Source organism: Erythrolamprus reginae, chromosome 5 (assembly GCF_031021105.1).
Source record: "Erythrolamprus reginae isolate rEryReg1 chromosome 5, rEryReg1.hap1, whole genome shotgun sequence".
NCBI lineage: Eukaryota > Metazoa > Chordata > Lepidosauria > Squamata > Dipsadidae > Erythrolamprus > Erythrolamprus reginae.
In genome coordinates this window covers 96,482,457-96,501,344 of record NC_091954.1, presented here as the reverse complement: position 1 = coordinate 96,501,344, position 18,888 = coordinate 96,482,457, and positions in this window count along the sequence as shown.

Below are 18,888 nucleotides of genomic sequence, written 5' to 3'. Positions count from 1 at the left end.
AGGATATATAATTCAGTGCATAAAGTTACTTTGATCAGAGCCCTGCCAAACTAAAACTCTGAATCTAATTTTTACATAAACATAAAGGAAAAACCCAAAATGCATTTACATGCTGGAATGGGCGCTGTTCATAATTCTGCAAGGCAACTGGCAACTGAGAAATATGCACATTCCGTGGATACCTTAAGGGTGCATATATTAAAGAATGATATGCACAAAACTGCAATTTCCTATGGAAATATGCTTGCAAAAAAGAGTGCATGGAATGTACAAAATATGTACCCTTGAGAGACATTCATACGAAAAGGCATATGAGTACTCATGCAAATTGTATTCAATTTATAAACAGTGGGGATTAACAGAGTGAGCAGGCTGGTAGGAAATTTAGAAAGTACATAACTAACCTAATTACTTCCACCTACATTTTGTACATTTACATATTTTAGAAGGCCACCTCAAACCTGCCAACCATGCCATATCAGAGCTGGGCATATGCCATGTGTGACAGGCAATCCTTCAATAAATCAGGCAATAGGCTTCGTATGACTTTATAGGTAGCAATAGTCATCAAAAACACATGCTGCCCTTTGAGACCCGAGGTGCAGTGGGTCTTCTTCTTCTTCTTCTTCTTCTTCTTCTTCTTCTTCTTCTTCTTCTTCTTCTTCTTCTTCTTCTTGTTGTTATTATTATTATTATTATTATTATTATTATTATTATTATTATTATTATTATTATTATTATTATCATCATCATCATCATCATTATTATTATTATTACTATTATTACTATTATTACTATTGTTACTATTATTTATTAGATTTATATGCCGCCCCTTTCCAGAGACTCGGAGTGTCTCACAACAACAGAACATAGTACAAATCCAACAGTTAAAAAAACAATTAAAAAACCCTTGATATAAAACAGCCATACATCCTAGACAAGCCATGCATAAAATGGAGCGGCCCGGGGGGAATCAATTTCTGCATGCCTGACGGCAGAGATGGGTTTTAAGAAGCTTGCGAAAGGCAAGGAGGGTGGGGGCAGTCCTGGTCTCTGGAGGGAGTTGATTCTAGAGGGTCAGGGCCACCACAGAGAAGGCTCTTCCCCTGGGTCCCGTCAGACGACATTGTTTCGTTGACGGGACCAGAGAAGGCCAACTCTGTGGGATTTTCTTCCTCTCCCACCGCCAGCATTGCCCTTTCCTTCTGCTGCTGTTTCTATGGGGCTGAGTCTGAAGCAACGGTGGCAGAAGCAGCAGCAAAGGGGAAGGTAAGTGGCGAGTCTCCGGCATACAAATCTAATAAATAGATAGATAGACAGATAGATAGATAGATAGATAGATAGATAGATAGATAGACAGACAGACAGACAGACAGACAGACAGACAGACAGACAGACAGACAGACAGACAAACAAACAAACAAACAAATATGCCCCTGGACATCTGCTGTCAGGGTGAACAAGCGGTGACTGGGGGAAAAATTAGGGGATGTGTCCAGACAGCCATCACTACCGGTTCAGCAACCACCTGTGGTTGCCGCCACCGATACGCCCTGTTCACCCCTGCTATGATGAGGTGAGAGTGTTAAACAGGTAGTTATTGTTTTAAAACTATTTGTTTAGTGATCATTCACTAAATTACAACTGCACTGAAAAAAGGGACATGATGATTTATTTTTTTTGCATAGACATGTGAACAAAATTTGGATGCTTGGCAACTGGTTTATATTTATGACAGTTGCAGTGTCCTAAGATCAGTGATGGGCTCCTACGGGTATGGTCAGGAATGCAGTACTAGTAGCAAAATTTGGAGCTCCACCCAAGAGCACCCAATTTGCACTGAAAGATGTTGAAATAAAATGTATAAGCCACGCCCAGAGTGTGGTAGTAAAAGTTTTGGTAGCCCATCACTCCCTAAGGTCATGTGATTCCCCCTTTGCAATCTTCTGATGAACAAAGTTAGTGGGAAAGCCATATTCACTTAACAACTATATTACTAACTTAACAAGTACAATGATTTGCTTAAAAACTGTGACAAGGAAGTTTGTAAAATGAGGCAAAACTCACATAACAACTTTGTTGCTTGGAATTTTGTCTCAATTATGGACCTACTGTACATCAAGAACTGCCTGTATATCTAGTATCCATCTAGTTGATGCATTAAAAGATATCTGATATTGGGGGGGGGGTTGCGTAAATAATAGAATACAGTGTTCCCTCAATTTTTGCAGGGACGCGTTCCGAGACCGCCCACGAAAGTCGAATTTCTGTGAAGTAGAGATGCGGAAGTAAATACACTATTTTTGTCTATGAACAGTATCCCAAGCCTTCCCTTAACACTTTAAATCCCTAAATTACAATTTCCCATTCCCTTAGCAACCATTTAGATTATTACTCACCATGTTTATGTATTAAAGTTTATTAAAAAAATGTTTTTTAAAGGCAGACGAAAGTTTGGCAATGACATATGACGTAATCGGGCGGGAAAAACCGTGGTATAGGGGGAAAAAACGCAAAGTATTTTTTAATTAATATTTTTGAAAAACCGTGGTATAGACGTTTCACGAAGTTTGAACCCGCAAAAATCGAGGGAACACTGTAGTACCATTACAAAACTGCTGTAAAAAGGGAATATATGTTGCATGTAGATGTTTGTCGTGCTTTGTTGTTTTAAAAAAAATTAAAAAGATATCTGGTATGAGCAATTAAAATATCTTTCATTTTCATTGAGGAGTATGAGTTAATTTTTAATGTAACACCTTGAAATATATTGTGACTACGGTTTTAAAATATTCCAGCCAACATCTGAAATTGTTAAAGTTTTAATTGCAATACATCAGAAATTTTAAGTATTCTGCAGTTGCAAGAAAGTACTTTATGATTACCTGTACTGACTTCACATTTTGAATCAATCTACTACATGACTAGAGAGAAAAAAATTAAACAGGTGTCTCATAAACTACTGATAGTCTACCAGGTGGTGGCAGGTAGCTTGCCAATATTTCATCAGGGAATGATACTTATTTTTTCTAAAGTAACATGGAAGGAAGAAAAGGAGTCTGACAACTGGAGATCACCCCTCAGGGCCTGGTTGTATATGTCAGATTGCTTGATGCAAAAGTAAAGAAGCAGAATATGAAGGAAAATCTTTCTAGCCAAAACAGGTACAGTATATCTCAGTTCTCTTGTGATGCAAAGATAGATATAAGATCACATTTGTTCAGAATTTCTATTGCCTGTTTCAAAATAACCCATCTTCTTTTTTAAAATGCAGAGACAAAGGCCATTAAAAGAAAAGGCCATTAAAAGAAAAACCCAAAACCTTGATGGACACAATCCTACAATAGGTTGCATATGCAAATAGAGATAAACAAATATCTGTCATTAATGTCTTAATTTTTAATTCACTTAACAAAATGACATTGTTCCAGAAAATAAACACAAAAACCAATGTTTGCCTTAAAAAATCTTGCTTAAAGGTGTTCAGCATGCTCAATAAACTTTTCATTAATTGGAAATAGATACCATTAGCTGAAGAGCCATGAATTAAAGCTTTGGGAAAAGGCTGGAAAAACCCAGATTAAATTCTCCACTCTGTTGTAAAGCTTTGCTAGTAATTTCAGGGCAGTCTTTAATTGTATTGGTGTACTAAACAAAGAATTGGGGACATTCCACACCATAGGCAATTACCAAGTTTTATTAACCACAATGGTCAGAATCGGGGAAGGGCTGCCCATCGCTGGCACTAGCAGTGCACTCCCGGCAGCAAGCGTGGGCACATGCAAAGTTTCATTAGATTTCACCAATCTTCAGCAATGTCTTTACTTTCGTACATGCAACTCAGTACCCCACTTGTTAGTACTTGAGGGCCCTTTCCGGCGCAATGAAGACTAACACAGTGGGCCCACACCAACAAAATGATGTTTAACATTGACAAGAGCAAAGTCCTTCACCTAGGCAGAAAAAACCCTGGACACACATACAACCTGGGAGAAACCCTTCTTAGCAGTAGCGACTGCGAAAGAGACCTCGGAGTCTTGGTGGACAATCAACTAAACATGAGCCAACCATGTGCAGCAGCAGCTAAAAAAGCCAACACAATCCTAACCTGCATCAACAGGGGAATACACTCCAAGACCAGGGAAGTCTTAATACCACTCTACTACACCCTGGTCCGACCACACCCGGAGTACTGTATACAGTTCTGGTCACCACACTTCAAAACAGACATTGAAACTCTGGAGAAGGTGCAAAAATGAGCAATCAAGATGATTAAGGGATTGGAAACCAAGACTTACTAAGAGAGACTGAGGGAACTGGGCATGGATAGCCTAGAGAAAAGGAAGGCCAGAGCGGACATGATAGCAGTCTACAAGTATATGAGGGGATGTCACAGAGAGGAGGGGATCACTTTATTCTTCAGGGCACCAGAGGGCCAGACGAGGAACAACGGCTGGAAGCTGACCAAGGAGAGATTCAACATGGAGATAAGGAGGAAATTCCTGATGGTCAGAGCGATCAACCAATGGAACAACCTACCAGCGGACGTTGTGAACTCCAACACTCTGGACATTTTAAAGAGAAGATTGAACTGCCACTTGACTGGTGTACTATAGGGTTCCTGCTTGGGCAGGGGGTTGAACTCGATGGCCTTCATGGTCCCTTTCAACTCTAACAATAAATGAATGAATGAATGAATGAATGAATGAATGAATGAATGAATAAATAAATAAATGCTTCAGCAACCTTGTTAGATGTTTTAGCTGATCTGGCTTCCTCTACTGCTATCTTTAGGGTTATATCATCTCCCTTAGCCAGGAGCCTTTTCTGTAATCCTATGTCTTGCACCCCTCTAACGAGCCAGAAAAGTAATGCTGCATCAAGTTTTTGAAACTTACAATGCATTGCGGCTTTTCTCAGTTCAGCCAGGAAATTGCTTATTCCTTCGCCAACGTTGCAGATGTTCGCTAATTTCTACCAGCCTACAAATTTGGATGGTGCCGGATCATAGTGTCTCTTGAACACCTCTTGTAATTTTGTCCAAGTGACTGTTTCTATTGTTTCGAGCTCCATTGAAGTAACAGCCTTATTGAAAACCTTCGGCCTGCCATGGCTGACAAACATGTCTCTTTTCCGGTTATAAGGAAGTGCTTTCATATCATTTGCCCCCAGGAAACAATGAAATCTTGCCATATAATTGTCCCAGGTCTCACTTTCTGTATCAAAGTATGTTAGCAGATGGTAAAGCGACATGGCAATGATTCATTTCCTTTGTTCAACCTTTGAATTTGGCCTCTCATGGTTTGTTGCATCCTTCCAGCCAGGCTGGATTGCCTTGGTTCAAAATTCCATTCAGCATCCCAACTGCATCACCAGATGTTAACTCCCTCTACTGAAGAGGCAGGAGATGGTTCACCGACTTCAGCTTTTTATTGATCATAGTGAGCAAACATCAGCGAGGTCCTGCTATAGGCAGAGGTTTAAATAGGGAGCTCTTTAACTCAGGAGCCAATCATAATTTACCTGTTTGAGTTCCTAGTTGGACTGGAGTGAAATCTTCCCGGCTTCTCAGGACATAACAAGATGGGTTTAGTTATACCATGGTAACATCCATAAGACAGGAGGGAGATAAGGTACAGTTTCTGGTTTGTTTTTAAGATTTATTTTCTCCAGTAAACACATAAGATTAAATTCCACTCTTTCTATCTTCTATCATAGTATTTTTTTCCCTGTTACACTGGAGTGTGATTTGGAGAGAAATATAAACACTGCAATTCAACTTTGCATGCACTGGCCCTATTAACTTATAAACTTATTAACCTTTGCAACCAGAATTTACTTTATTATGCACCCTCCAAGGAAACTTCTTATTTACTTTAATTATTTCTCAGGAATAATGCTTTGTGTGTATGCATATTTATGAAGACGTTACTGCATGAAAGGAATTGCAGTGCCTAGCGTATAAAATGTTAAGGTATCACTTCATTCTGCTCTGTTAATCACAAAAGAGTTCTGGGCACCAAAGTTAAGAAAAGGAGTTACAAAGATAGAGAACAACCTAGAATTTGTATTTTTTCAGCAAAGCTTGAAGAATCTTGAAAAAGTTGGACATCCAGAAGTATTTGAAGGATTGTTGCACAGGTGATGAACAAATTATGTTGCTACAGAAGATAAAACTGCTTCACTTGTTCAAATTTCCAAGAAAAATGATTCTTCCTATTAATTAAAAAGAAAACCAAAGCAAGTTTTGTCTAAGTTTGGCAATTGTTGTGGTTAGCTCTGGCCCAGCTCCTGCCCCAAGGACTGTGGATGTGGGGGAGACATCCACATGCTGCAGGCCTGTTTTGCCCCTGGTGGAATCTGCTGATGAAGGCTCCTCTGACCAAGAAGACATGAGTGACAGGGAGGAGGAGAGTGTGGCAGACAGCTCAGAAGGAGATCAATTATCTAGCTCCTCCTTGGATTCAGAACAAGAGTTAATGATACAGCCACGCATGCGGAGAGCAATGCATAGGCAACAACAACTGAGAGATTATTATCAAAGAAAATGAGGCCACCTGTGGTTGGGTGGGGCTGTGGTAATTAGTGAGGCTGCTATAAATAGCAGCCTGTGGGTTTGGCCATTGTGGAGGATTATCTGATCGTTGTGTTTTATGACTGCTTTACTGACTTTGACTTTTTGTGTGCTGATTTTTCCCTGCTTTGAAACTAAACCAGAGCAAAGTGTGTTTCACTTTGTGAAAGAAGGACTGTGAATTGCCTCACAGCTGCAAGCTAAGTATCACAGAACTGAAAGGGACTTGTACAAATTACCAGTTTGTTTGGAGACGAGTGCTCTTGGCTATCCCAAAAGAGGGCTTTTCATTATAAAGAACATTGTTTTGACTTTTCAAAGTGTGTGAGTCTGAAATTTGTACCGTGAATTTTTGGGGAGGATTCTACCAGAGAGCCTGACAAAACAGCAATTGCTAGGACTATTTTGAAATATTTACATATTTTGTGTTCTAAATAAAATTTCCTTTACATTTTTTCCCAAACATATCCATTTAACTTTACAAAAGATAATGACTAAAGAATATTTTCCTCCATTTCAATCAAATTCCAAAGAAAAAACTTTATAAAGGAACTCTATTCTAGGGCTTTTCCAAATTAAAGCTTGGGTTTAGTTAGGAAGGCTTTTATGTTGGGTTTTTTTTTCTTTTTTTGAGTGTGTTTATTATGCCAAGATATTCCCAAATACATTCCCATCATGTTGGAAATGTAACAAGGGATTTGGAACATATTGCCACTTATGGTGGACCTGAACGATAGAAAAAAAATTGAACAAAGTTAAATTATGGTTAGAAGAAATAACAGGAGGGGACATAACTTGAATACCAGAACTATTTTTAATGGGTATATTGAAGAAAAAAATTACAAGAAGGAAATACAATATTTAATTACACATATCAATAATAGCAATGAGAATAATCTATGAACAATATTTGAAAAATGAGGGTACATCAAAAGATGAAGAAATAAGAAAAATTCTGAAATGTGCAGATATGGACAAATTGACAAAGGAAATAAGAGGAAAAGAAGAGATGGGGTATTATTTAATATAGAATAAACTATGCAAATGGTTAGAGGATAGAAAGAAGAAGTAAAAGTTTGTATATTAGGGGTGAGATAAAAATGATGAAATAAGATAATTGACAACTTCAGTTATTACAGTAAATATTTCATATAAAGTAACATAGAAAGTATAAGGAATAAGGAATACAATATATAAATATCTTAAGAACAAGTGAAGTAAAAAGTAAAATGCAATATGTAAATATTTAAAAGGAACAATTTAAAATGTTGATACACATGATACAGACTTGTAAAAGGGAAAATTGATCTCCCAGTGTTTTGTTTTATATTTGTTTTATATGTATATTTGTTGATGGTGTTATAATTTTTTTCAAAAAATATAAGAATAAAAAAGGAAGACTTTTACGTGCTAGAACAGGGGTGTCAAACCCAATTCCGTTGAGAGCTGCATCAGAGTTATGTTTGACTTCAGAGGTGGATGAGGCCAGGGTGGTTGTGGCCAACCCCTGTCAGAGGCACCTATAGCGGCTCTGCCAGAGAAAATAGGCTTCCGAGCTCCATTTTTGACTGCCATGGTGTCAGCCTTTGCATTTCTTCTTGACCGCCTCCTGCCATATGAATCCCAGCAACTGGTTAGGTCCCACATAGTTGACCTTCTCCAGGCCTCATCAACCAGACAAGGTCGGTTGGTGGGCCCAAGGAGAAGAGCCTTCTTTGTGGGGGCCCTGGCCCTCTGGAATCAGCTTCCCCCCAGAGATTCGCACTGCCCCCACTCTCCTCGCCTTCCGCAGGAGTCTTAAGATTCGCTGATGTCACCAGGCTTGGGGCAATTAGATCTTAGACCCCCTGGCAAATAATTGTGGTTCATGGCTGTGATTTGAATTTGTTTGATTTTTAGCTTACGTGGTTTTTAATTAATTAGATGGGTCTCTCTATTCACTGTTTTATATTGTATACTGTGAGCCACCCCAAGTCTTCGGCAATCAAATCAAATCAAATCAAATCAAATCAAATCAAATCAAATCAAATCAAATCAAATCAAATCAAATCAAATCAAATCAAATCAAATCAAATCAAATCAAATCAAATCAAATCAAATCAAATCAAATCAAATCAAATCAAATCAAATCAAATCAAATCAAATCAAATCAAATCAAATCAAATCAAATCAAATCAAATCAAATCAAATCAAATCAAATCAAATCAAATCAAATCAAATCAAATCAAATCTCAAATCAAATCAAATCAAATCACAAACAAACACATAATTAGTTATGCTATCATAACTCAATGATTCTAGGGTTATAAGATAAAATGAACCCAAGTCAACATAGAAAAGAACATTTCTACACACAGTTTGGGGGGAGGGGGGAGACTTTTTACCACTGAAGGCCATGCTAATTCTTGGGGATTCAAAACCATCAACCAAGTCTGTACTGTACTTCAGATTCACTTCAAGCACTTGGTCCTACATTTTCTGACTCCAGGTATATTGATTTTAAGTCTTTCTGCTTCATTAAGTAAATTGCCATAGACTTAACATTTATAAAAAATGAAAAGCTGCAGGTTGCAGTTGCTATAAAAGCAACTGCTTTTGCCATTGTTGTAAGTAGAGAATCTTGAAATGTTTGTTGGGAGAAGAGAGCTTTTATTAGTGCTGTTAAATGTTTAACAGCAAACAGATTTTGCCACAAGGTAGATTGGGTTGTAAGTAAAAAGAAGCCATAGAATTTGCAATTAACTGAAAACATTTGTATTTCTTCTTTGGTATTAATGTTTTTTTCTCCAATAAAAAGATTTTATAGGAATTTGGCATCCTTCTTTTCCTTCTTCTTAAAAAAATATTGCATGGCAATGAAAACTGGAAAAATATAAACATTTTCTGCCAGCACAATTTCCCAAGCCTAAGTAATTGAGAAATGGCAATTCATCATCTTCCGAAGAGATCCAACATCTTCCAGTTGGATTGAGTGCTGAAAATTAGGTTAAGATGTATAACTTTCATGAAAATAGGAATAGCATACATATAAAGACAAGAAAGAACGATCTAGACTCATGATGGCAAACCTATGGCACAGGTGCCACAGGTAGCATGCGGAACCATATCTGCTGGCACACAAGTCATTGCCCTAGCTCAGTTCCAATATGCATGTGCCTACTGACCAGTTGATATTTGGCTCAGACAGAGGCTTGGGAGGTCATTTTTGGCTTACAGAGGACCTCCGGGAGAATGGGGGAGGGCATTTTTGCCCTCTCCAGGCTTCAGGAAACCCTTTACAGCCTGGGGAGAGGGAAAAACAGGTCTACCAGGCTCACCAGAAGTTGGGAAAAGGGGCATTTCTAGCCTCTAGGGGGGCCCCAGGAAGAGGGGGAGGCCATTTTTGCCCTTTCTAGGCATTGAATTATGGGTGTGGGCACCAGTGTTCTCTCTAAATTTTTTTTGGGCTGGGCGGAAAAGTATAGTGTCTGAGCGGCAGTCCCTTCGGGACTGGGCGACCCAGAAATAATAATAAAATTTCCCTCTCGGCTTCTGGGCAGGTTTGGAAAACTCTGAGTTGATGATGATTTTTAAGTGAGCGATTGCTCACCTGCTCAGCTTAGAGGGAACTATGGTGGGCACTCGTGCATAAAAAATAAAATAAAATAAAATAAAATAAAATAAAATAAAATAAAATAAAATAAAATAAAATAAAATAAAATAAAATAAAATAAAATAAAATAAAATAAAATAAAATAAAATAAAATAAAATAAAATAAAATAAAATAAAATAAAATAAAATAAAATAAAATAAAATAAAATAAAATAAAATAAAATAAAATAAAATAAAATAAAATAAAATAAAATAAAATAAAATAAAATAAAATAAAATAAAATAAAATAAAATAAAATAAAATAAAATAAAATAAAATAAAATAAAATAAAATAAAATAAAATAAAATAAAATAAAATAAAATAAAATAAAATAAAATAAAATAAAATAAAATAAAATAAAATAAAATAAAATAAAATAAAATAAAATAAAATAAAATAAAATAAAATAAAATAAAATAAAATAAAATAAAATAAAATAAAATAAAATAATAATGTGTGCACACACACCTTTGGCACCCATGGGAAAAAAGGTTTGCCATCACTGATCTAGACATTGCTACAAGTTTATTTGGTTCAGATTTGACTCCCACAAGGGTGTAGGAAATTTACAAATGGATTATCAATACAATAGCATTTTTCTAGTCTTTCTTAAAGACTGTAATAATACAGGTAGTCGTCAATTTACAACCTTTAATTTATTGACCGTTCAATGTTGCAACGGCACTGAAAAGGAAGCTTATGAATATTTTTCACACTTACAAACCTTTGCAGCATTGCCCATGGAACTGGCTATTGTTTATGAGTTGCAATGTCCCAGGGTATTTTGATCACCTTTTGAAACCTGACAAATAAATTCAATGGGGAAGTCAAATTCATTAACAACTACAGGAATTCACTTAATAACTGAGGCAAGAAAAGTTGTAAAATGGGACAAAGTTCATTTAACAACTGTCTTGCTTAACAACAAAAATGTTGGGAGCAATTGTAGTCAAGAACTATCTGTACGTGGAAACGATCTTGGGGTCAGGGTTCCAGGTAATATACTCATAACGAACAGAACTCCGAGACAGGTAGATTCCTCAAAGAATAGGTTTATTGGATATATCATATTGGCACAGGCTGGTGAAAACCGACTCTAAATATTCCCATGATTTTCACCTAATTAAAAGAAGTGTTCTCCCTTCCCCAAACAGGCATATGGTCCAATCAAAGTGCTGTCTGATTGTCTGATAGCTTCACTCCTCCTCTGTGGAAATGTATTTGGTTTTTAGGAGAAAGTATTTTATTTTGGCTACAAAGATTTAAGATTTAATTGGATTTGTATGCCACCCCTCTCCGGGGACTCGGGGCGGCTCACAGCATATACAGAAAACAATAATAAACAATCCAATTAATAATACATTAAAAAACAATCCTTATTATCAATTTGTCTAATACACTATCCTTTTCCTGGATTCCATTATTCTTTTTGTCTTTATGCCATTCGACAATCATACTAACATTCATTAGTCAGGGGGGAAGATCTAAAAACCCCAGGCCTGGCAGCAAAGATGAGTTTTTAAACTCTTTCGGAAGGCAAGGAGGGTGGAGGCAGTGTGAATCTCTGGGGGGAGCTGATTCCAGAGGGCTGGGCCCCCCACAGAGAAGGCTCTTCTCCTAGGTTCCACCAGCCAACATTGTTTAGTCGACAGGACCCTAAGGAGACCAACTCTGTGGGACCTCACCGGTCGCTGGGATTCGTGGGTCTCGGAGGTAGACTGGTCCTATGCCATGCAGGGCTTTATAGGTCATAACCAACACTTTGAATTGTGTCCGGAAACAGATCGGCAGCTAATGCAAAACCCCATCTATCTCTCTTCCCCCTCCCTATCCCTCAGCTCCAGTGTGGCAACATTTTGAATTAGAGATTTTGGCCTGCCAATTGAAGCCTCAAAATGGTCTCGGTCAGGTCAGCTTCAGGGTTAACACTTGGGAGACAAGACAAAGAAAAACGGTCAGATAAAAGATAATTTAGCTGCAGCAGGAATGTAGGCAACGCAAGAAGCTTAGAAGAAACCTTCTCTAGTTTCCTGAGTTCTAAAGGAGATGTGGGGAGTGGGTGTACTTTCAGACTTCAGATTCTGTTAATGTAATCATACAGTTAAACAGAATTAGGTCATTTGGTCCAGTAATGGGTTGCAAATGCCATCACTACCATTTCATACATGTGATACTTCTGTGCATACACAGAAGCATCCAGGGTAGGTGGGTGGAGCCTCCAGACACTATTGCTACTAGTTTCTGGATCTGGGCCATATCAGTTGCAATCAGATCATCAGTGGATTGATCTGATCATGCTTCCTGTCTGGTCTTTACAACGCTATCAAAGAAAGAGTTTGTTGCATAAAAATCAAAACCAGAAGCATACACAAATATCTGATTCAGCTGGATTCATTAACTTCTTTATACACATATTAAATATATACAATACCACAAGTAGATTATTTCTTCAAGTAAACACAAGCAGATGAATTAGTTGCATTTCAGCAGAGCAGACAAGTACCGAGTAGGCTTAGAATACAGAGTGAACTGAGCCACATCCAGCCTTAAGCCTAAATTTTCAGTTTCAATTCTCTGTACAGACTCGGATGTGATTAGTTCCCACTGGCTGACTTAGTTGCTATACCCATTCATTGGCTAACCTTGTTAACATGGATCTCCCATCCATGAATATTCTAACACATATTTTGATTATATTAAGCAGCCATTCATACATTTATCTGTGACACATTTCATACTAGAAAATGTATAAATTTGTAATTATAATTTTAAGTAAATTTGTAAGTAAATTTTAAGTATTTTGGTGACTGGGAACAATATTAAAAACCAGTGCACATTTGAAAGACAGCAGTACATTCAATTATATTTCAGAAGAAGATGTACATTTCAGGAGTTAGCATCCCAAGGAAAAAAAAGACCCAAGTGTTGTGGTTAGCTCTGGCCCAGCTCCTGCTCCAAGGAATGTGCAGGTGGATGTGGGGGGAAACATCCACATGCCGCAGGCCTGTTTTGCTCCTGATGTAATCTGCCGACGAAGCCTCCTCTGACCAAGGAAGCGTGAGTGACAGGGAAGAGGGGAGTTTGGCAGACAGCCCAGGAGGAGATCAATCATCTGTATCATCCCTGGATTCTGAACAAGAATTAATGACATATCCACGCATGCGTAGAGTGATGCATAGGAGACAACAACTGAAGGATTATTACAAGAGAAAATGAGGCCACCTGTAGTTGGGTGGGGCTGCTGTAATTAGTGCTACAGATAAAAGTGCAGCTTGTTGTTTTAGCCTCATGGCAGTTTATATGATTCATTGTTTCGTCAAGATCGTGGTTTTTGTGCTGTTCAAGATTGTGTGGGGACTCTCTGGACTTTAGAATTGGACTCAATTTCCTAGTTATTGGGTGAGCAATTGGATTGCATTTCACCTGTGCCTTGTGTGTACCAGAAAATGCCTTTGATATTTAAAAAGGGAGCTGTTTCTGTTTTTCTGTTTATAAAAACTTTTGGGTTTTCCTTTGATCGTGTGGTGTGTGTCTTCCTGGACTAATTACCCTGTAATTACAGGTGGTTGAAACACACCGGCAGAACACCAAGTAAGGGAACATGTGGTATAGTATTGAAGTCTTTCTTTCAAATTCAAGAATTACTCTGTTCCCTCTTCATTTTCTTCAGGCTTTAAAGGTTGACTGTGAAACCCACTTGTGTAAAAACATATTTAAATTACAGGCAGAAATCGAAAAAATGTTTCTGCTTTCACTTTTTTCTTCTAAATTTCTCAAAAAAATAAAAAGCCTTCTCCAAATCTGCAGATCAATTTCTACAATTGCTCTGCCACTTTGGATATTGCTGAAAGTTATGAGATTTGAAGTCCTTACTTTTGTAGCTTCCAAAGCTGAAGAAAGCTTCTTTAACCTTCCCTCTGTTTTTGCAGCCTGCAATCTATAACTTAAAAAAAGAAGAGAGAATCCCAACAGGAAATCAGAGAAAAGACAGGGAGTATGCGATCTAAAGCAAGAATGCTAAAGATGAAACATGTCAGTATGAATTTCAGTATCATGCAGCCTATTTTATTTTATGTTTTTAAATATCTATTTAGACTCAGGAGGCCTTTATTTCTTGAAGACAACAAATCCTTTGAGCATATCTTGGAAAGCTTTCTGAGTTTTATCACAAAATGCTCAAAAGATTGTCACCGAATGCCACAACTTTTTTTCTTTTTTACTTTCTTTTTCTTTTCTTGAAGATATGACTCACCAAAGCCTTTTTTGTTCCTTGCTGTTGTTTTCCACTGGGACATGGAAATAACAACACTGAAGCTTGCAACAACAGTAAAATTCATGTATGATTTTCAAGCTATAAAAATACTGAGAACTCCATGGTGCGTTAGGGGGAAAATAAAACATGTTTGGACAAAAAACACCCTATAAAGGTCAGATACGAGGCATGTTTTATGTAACTAACTTTTACTAAGGAAAATAAACAAAATATAAAACATCACCTTTCTCCCTCTTTTTTGATGCCAGAATGTCAAATTGTTTTATAAATTAGTCTTCCTGAGATCAGTAATGATTTACAGACAAAAATATATTTTAATATTAAATTAAAACATATCTTATGAAGGGTTTCATTCAAAACTTCATACATGATTTGGCTTCCAGCTTCTTTTGATATTGACTTCTGCAAGCAGAATTGATCCATCAAATGTATGCTTCCAACCAGAAATTATTAGTGGTCCCTTCATTTTGGGAAATATTGATGAATAGGAGCCCAGTAACAGTGTTTTTTTCCAGCTATAGAAAATATCTATATAGAATATCTTCTGTCTTCACACCAAGTCATAATTCACCTTTATTTATTTCATTTTTTGAAATTGGAAGTAATTATTGATTGCAAATGTAAACCAATAAAACAAGACATATTTATTTATGTGTAAATACTCTTCTTATGTCTCAACCTGCAAAGATTTTCAAAACCAACAAAATAAACCCCAAACCAGAATAATAAAATAAGAATAATTTGAGGACAGAATCTAATATTTTATAAATATCTTCTCCTTCTCCTAAATGCTTAAGCAGTGATTTGGGAACCATTTCTTCAAACTGTCTTTAAAACAGGGAAGGTAATGAAATCTATCGTGAGAGACCTGTCATAGGGGGAAATAATGGAGCTCAGATGACAGATTTTAATACAAATTCCTTTATAGGTAGGCCTTCTGTTTGTACAGATATGGACTGCAACCATAAAAGCAACATAACACTTGAGTAAATTATCTTGTATTCCCTTTAATCATATCAATATTGTGTAGTGTTTATACACACACATACACACACAACTAGTGTGAGTAGAAGCAAATTGTATGACTTTCAAGAGTTAGGCCTATTGCAGTGCCCTATAAGCCCTGTGTAATGTTTTTTTTTAAAAAAGACAAAGAAATAAAGGAGAAAAGAAGGAAGGAAGGAAGGAAGGAAGGAAGGAAGGAAGGAAGGAAGGAAGGAAACCTATAGAACTTGTTTAAATCTTTCCAAAAACTAACTAGAAAGCCTTTCAACTTTCAACCTTTCATTGGATAATGGGAACAATAGTTATAGTTATAGTTTATTAGATTTGTATGCCGCCCCTCTCCGAAGACTTGGGGCAGCATACAAATAAAGGTATCTTAAAGGGCATCACCCTGCCAACAAAAGTGGGTAGTCAAGGCTATGGTTTTCCCAGTGGCAATGTATGGCTGTGAATGTTTGACCATAAGGAAGGTTGAGTGCCAAAGAATTGAAGCCTTTGAATTATGGCGCTGGAGAAGACTCCTGCGAGTCCCTTGGACTGCAAGGCACTCAAGTTGGTTAATCCTGGAGGAGATCAACCCTGACTCCTCTTTAGAAGGCCAGACCCTGAAAATGAAACTCAAATACTTTGGCCACCAGATGAGAAGAAAGGACTCATTGGAGAAGCGTCTAATGCTGGGAAAGATTGAAGGCAAAAGAAGAAGGGGATGACAGAGAATGAGGTGGCTGGATGGAGCCAGGCATGAAGCAAGCAGTAGGCATGAGTTTAAGTGGATTTCAGAGGACAGTATAGAACAGAAAAGCCTGGAGGAATGTTGTCCATAGGGTTGTGATAAGTCGAACACGATTTCGCAGATGAGAAATAGCAGACAAACTGATGCCCATTTAACATGCTTAAGGTAGCAGTAACGGTCATGGTCTCATGGTTTGTAGCTCAGTGTCTTATACCTGTAGTCTCCAACCTTTTCAGCTCTGTGGACTGACAGTGATGGCAGTCGTTGCTTGAGCTTAGTTGTTATTTTTTTTTACAGATGTTTCATTACCCTAAACAAAAAACATCATCAGTGTTAGCTACCTAGTTTCTGAAACTTCTGCAAGAAAACAAACAAGCTCAGAGAGCATCAATAACCCCTCACAAAAAACTCACTTAACTAGTTCAAATACAGTTTTAGAATCTGTGAGCCACCCCGAGTCTACGGAGAGGGGCGCCATACAAATCTAATTAATAATAATAATAATAATAATAATAATAATAATAATAATAATAATAATAATCTGTATTCAAATAAAACACTAAGTTTGGATCATGCTAACAATTTCTTTGTGTTTTACTTTGGGTGAAGTTTAAGTTGTTTCTTTGTATCCCACTTCTAGTATTTTTACAAATAACTCAAGGCAGAGAGGCACCGAGTTCAGAGACTAGCAGTTCAACTCTGAGTCATAAATATTCTCCTTTATTGGTGAGTTATTTTTATTTAGCCAATATTAGGATTACAATACAAAGATTTGCCAGAAGATTCTAAATTAATCCTTTGTGGATTGTTTCATATTTTAGATCTAAAATAGTATTGATTTTTTTAAAAAATAACAACAACAACTACCAGTAAATCTCATGATACTTTCCTCCTTTTTTCCTCCTTGGTATATATTCACATTCTACTGTGGGTGAAATAAGCCAGTTTTTTATTTTTACCATGTTTTTGTTTTACCAATTATGTATAGCAGCAAAGCTGACCTTTCTACTGGCCTATAGGTCACCAAAAATTACTGGACGAGCTGCCATATATGCTAATTTAGCTAAATTATCTGCCAACAACAATGAAAGTTCTATAGAATTTTAATGTATATTTATTGTTTTTCATGATGCAGCTGTGCTCTCTATAGTGTCACTTTGATATTGCTTTTGTATTTCATTATTTTTAACCACAATTTATGTCTGCAAAAGCTAATTTTAAAAAAAGGAACTGCATTGCAATATAATTGCACTGTAGTTTCTGTTGTCCAATGTGTCACATCAATCAAACAAACACAAGAAGTGATATTAGTCATTGGCTCATGCACAACTGGTTCCTTTGCACCAAGCTTCCATCTCATGCATCAGTCTGTTGTTGAATCAGAGGGAGTAACATTTAGACATCATAATTGTAACTTTGGAAGTTATTAATTCTCTTTATCTCTGTCCTCCAAAAAAATCTACCTTCAGCTGAATTTAATAATGATTTGTAATATTTCTCCATCAATTTTCCCCAGCAATTCCTCAAGAGCAGGAGTACTCTTTGTTAGTAACCATCAAACTGCCTTCTGTTGGCATTTAATTGAAACATATGAAGCGAGACAGGTTGCACAAGGCTTGGGAAAGATGGTTGTATAATAAAATTATCCTTTCTTTTAAAATATGATCTGAAGCAAATTTCCTTTCATCATATATAATTAAAGGAAAAAACCAAAGCTTTGGGCCCATGATTAAATCTGTTCCAGTCTTTCAATATTCTACTCAAACATATTTTCAAACTTTGTAGATATTATAAATGTTGTGGTTAGTTTTGGCCCAGCTCCTGCCCCAAGGAATGTGCAGGTGGATGTGGGGGAGACATCCACATGCCGCAGGCCTGTTTTGTTCCTGATGGAATCTGCCGATGAAGTCTCCTCTGACCAAGGAAGCATGAGTGACAGGGAAGAGGGGAGTTTGACAGACAGCCCAGGAGGAGATCAATCATCTGTATCATCCTTGGATTCTGAACAAGAATTAATGACACATCCACGCATGCATAGAGGGATGCATAGAAGACAACAACTGAAGGATTATTACAAGAGAAAATGAGGCCACCTGTGGTTGGGTGGGGCTCCAGTAATTAGGGCTGCTGCTATAAAAAGCATTGTGTGGGTTTGGCTGTTGTGAAACAGTATCTGATCTCAGTTCTTCAGGAATCGTGTGTTGCTGTTTTCTGAACTTTGTTGATTTTTCATGCCTTTGAAACCACAGCAGAGCAACGTGTGTGTGTGTGTGTCTCACTTCATTGGAAGAAGAAGGGGTGTGAAGTTTCTTCACAGCTGCTAGCTAAGTACTTAATGACTGCTTAAGGAAAATTGTACAGACTACCCGGTTGTTTTGGGACGAGTGCTCTTTGCAATACAAAAAGAGTGCTTAGTTTATTTTGAATTTTGTGATAAAGAACATTGTTTTGAATTTTCAAACATGTGTGTGTCTGCAATTTGTACTCTTGAATTTTTGGGAGGCTCCTACCAGAGAGCCCAGCAGAACAATAAATATCCTATACCAATGATGGCGAACCTTTTTTTCCTTGGGTGCCAAAAGAGTGTGGGTGCATGCTATCGTGCTTGCGCGAGTGCCCAAATCCACAATTCAATGTCTGGGGAGGGCAAAAACAACTTCCACTGGAGGC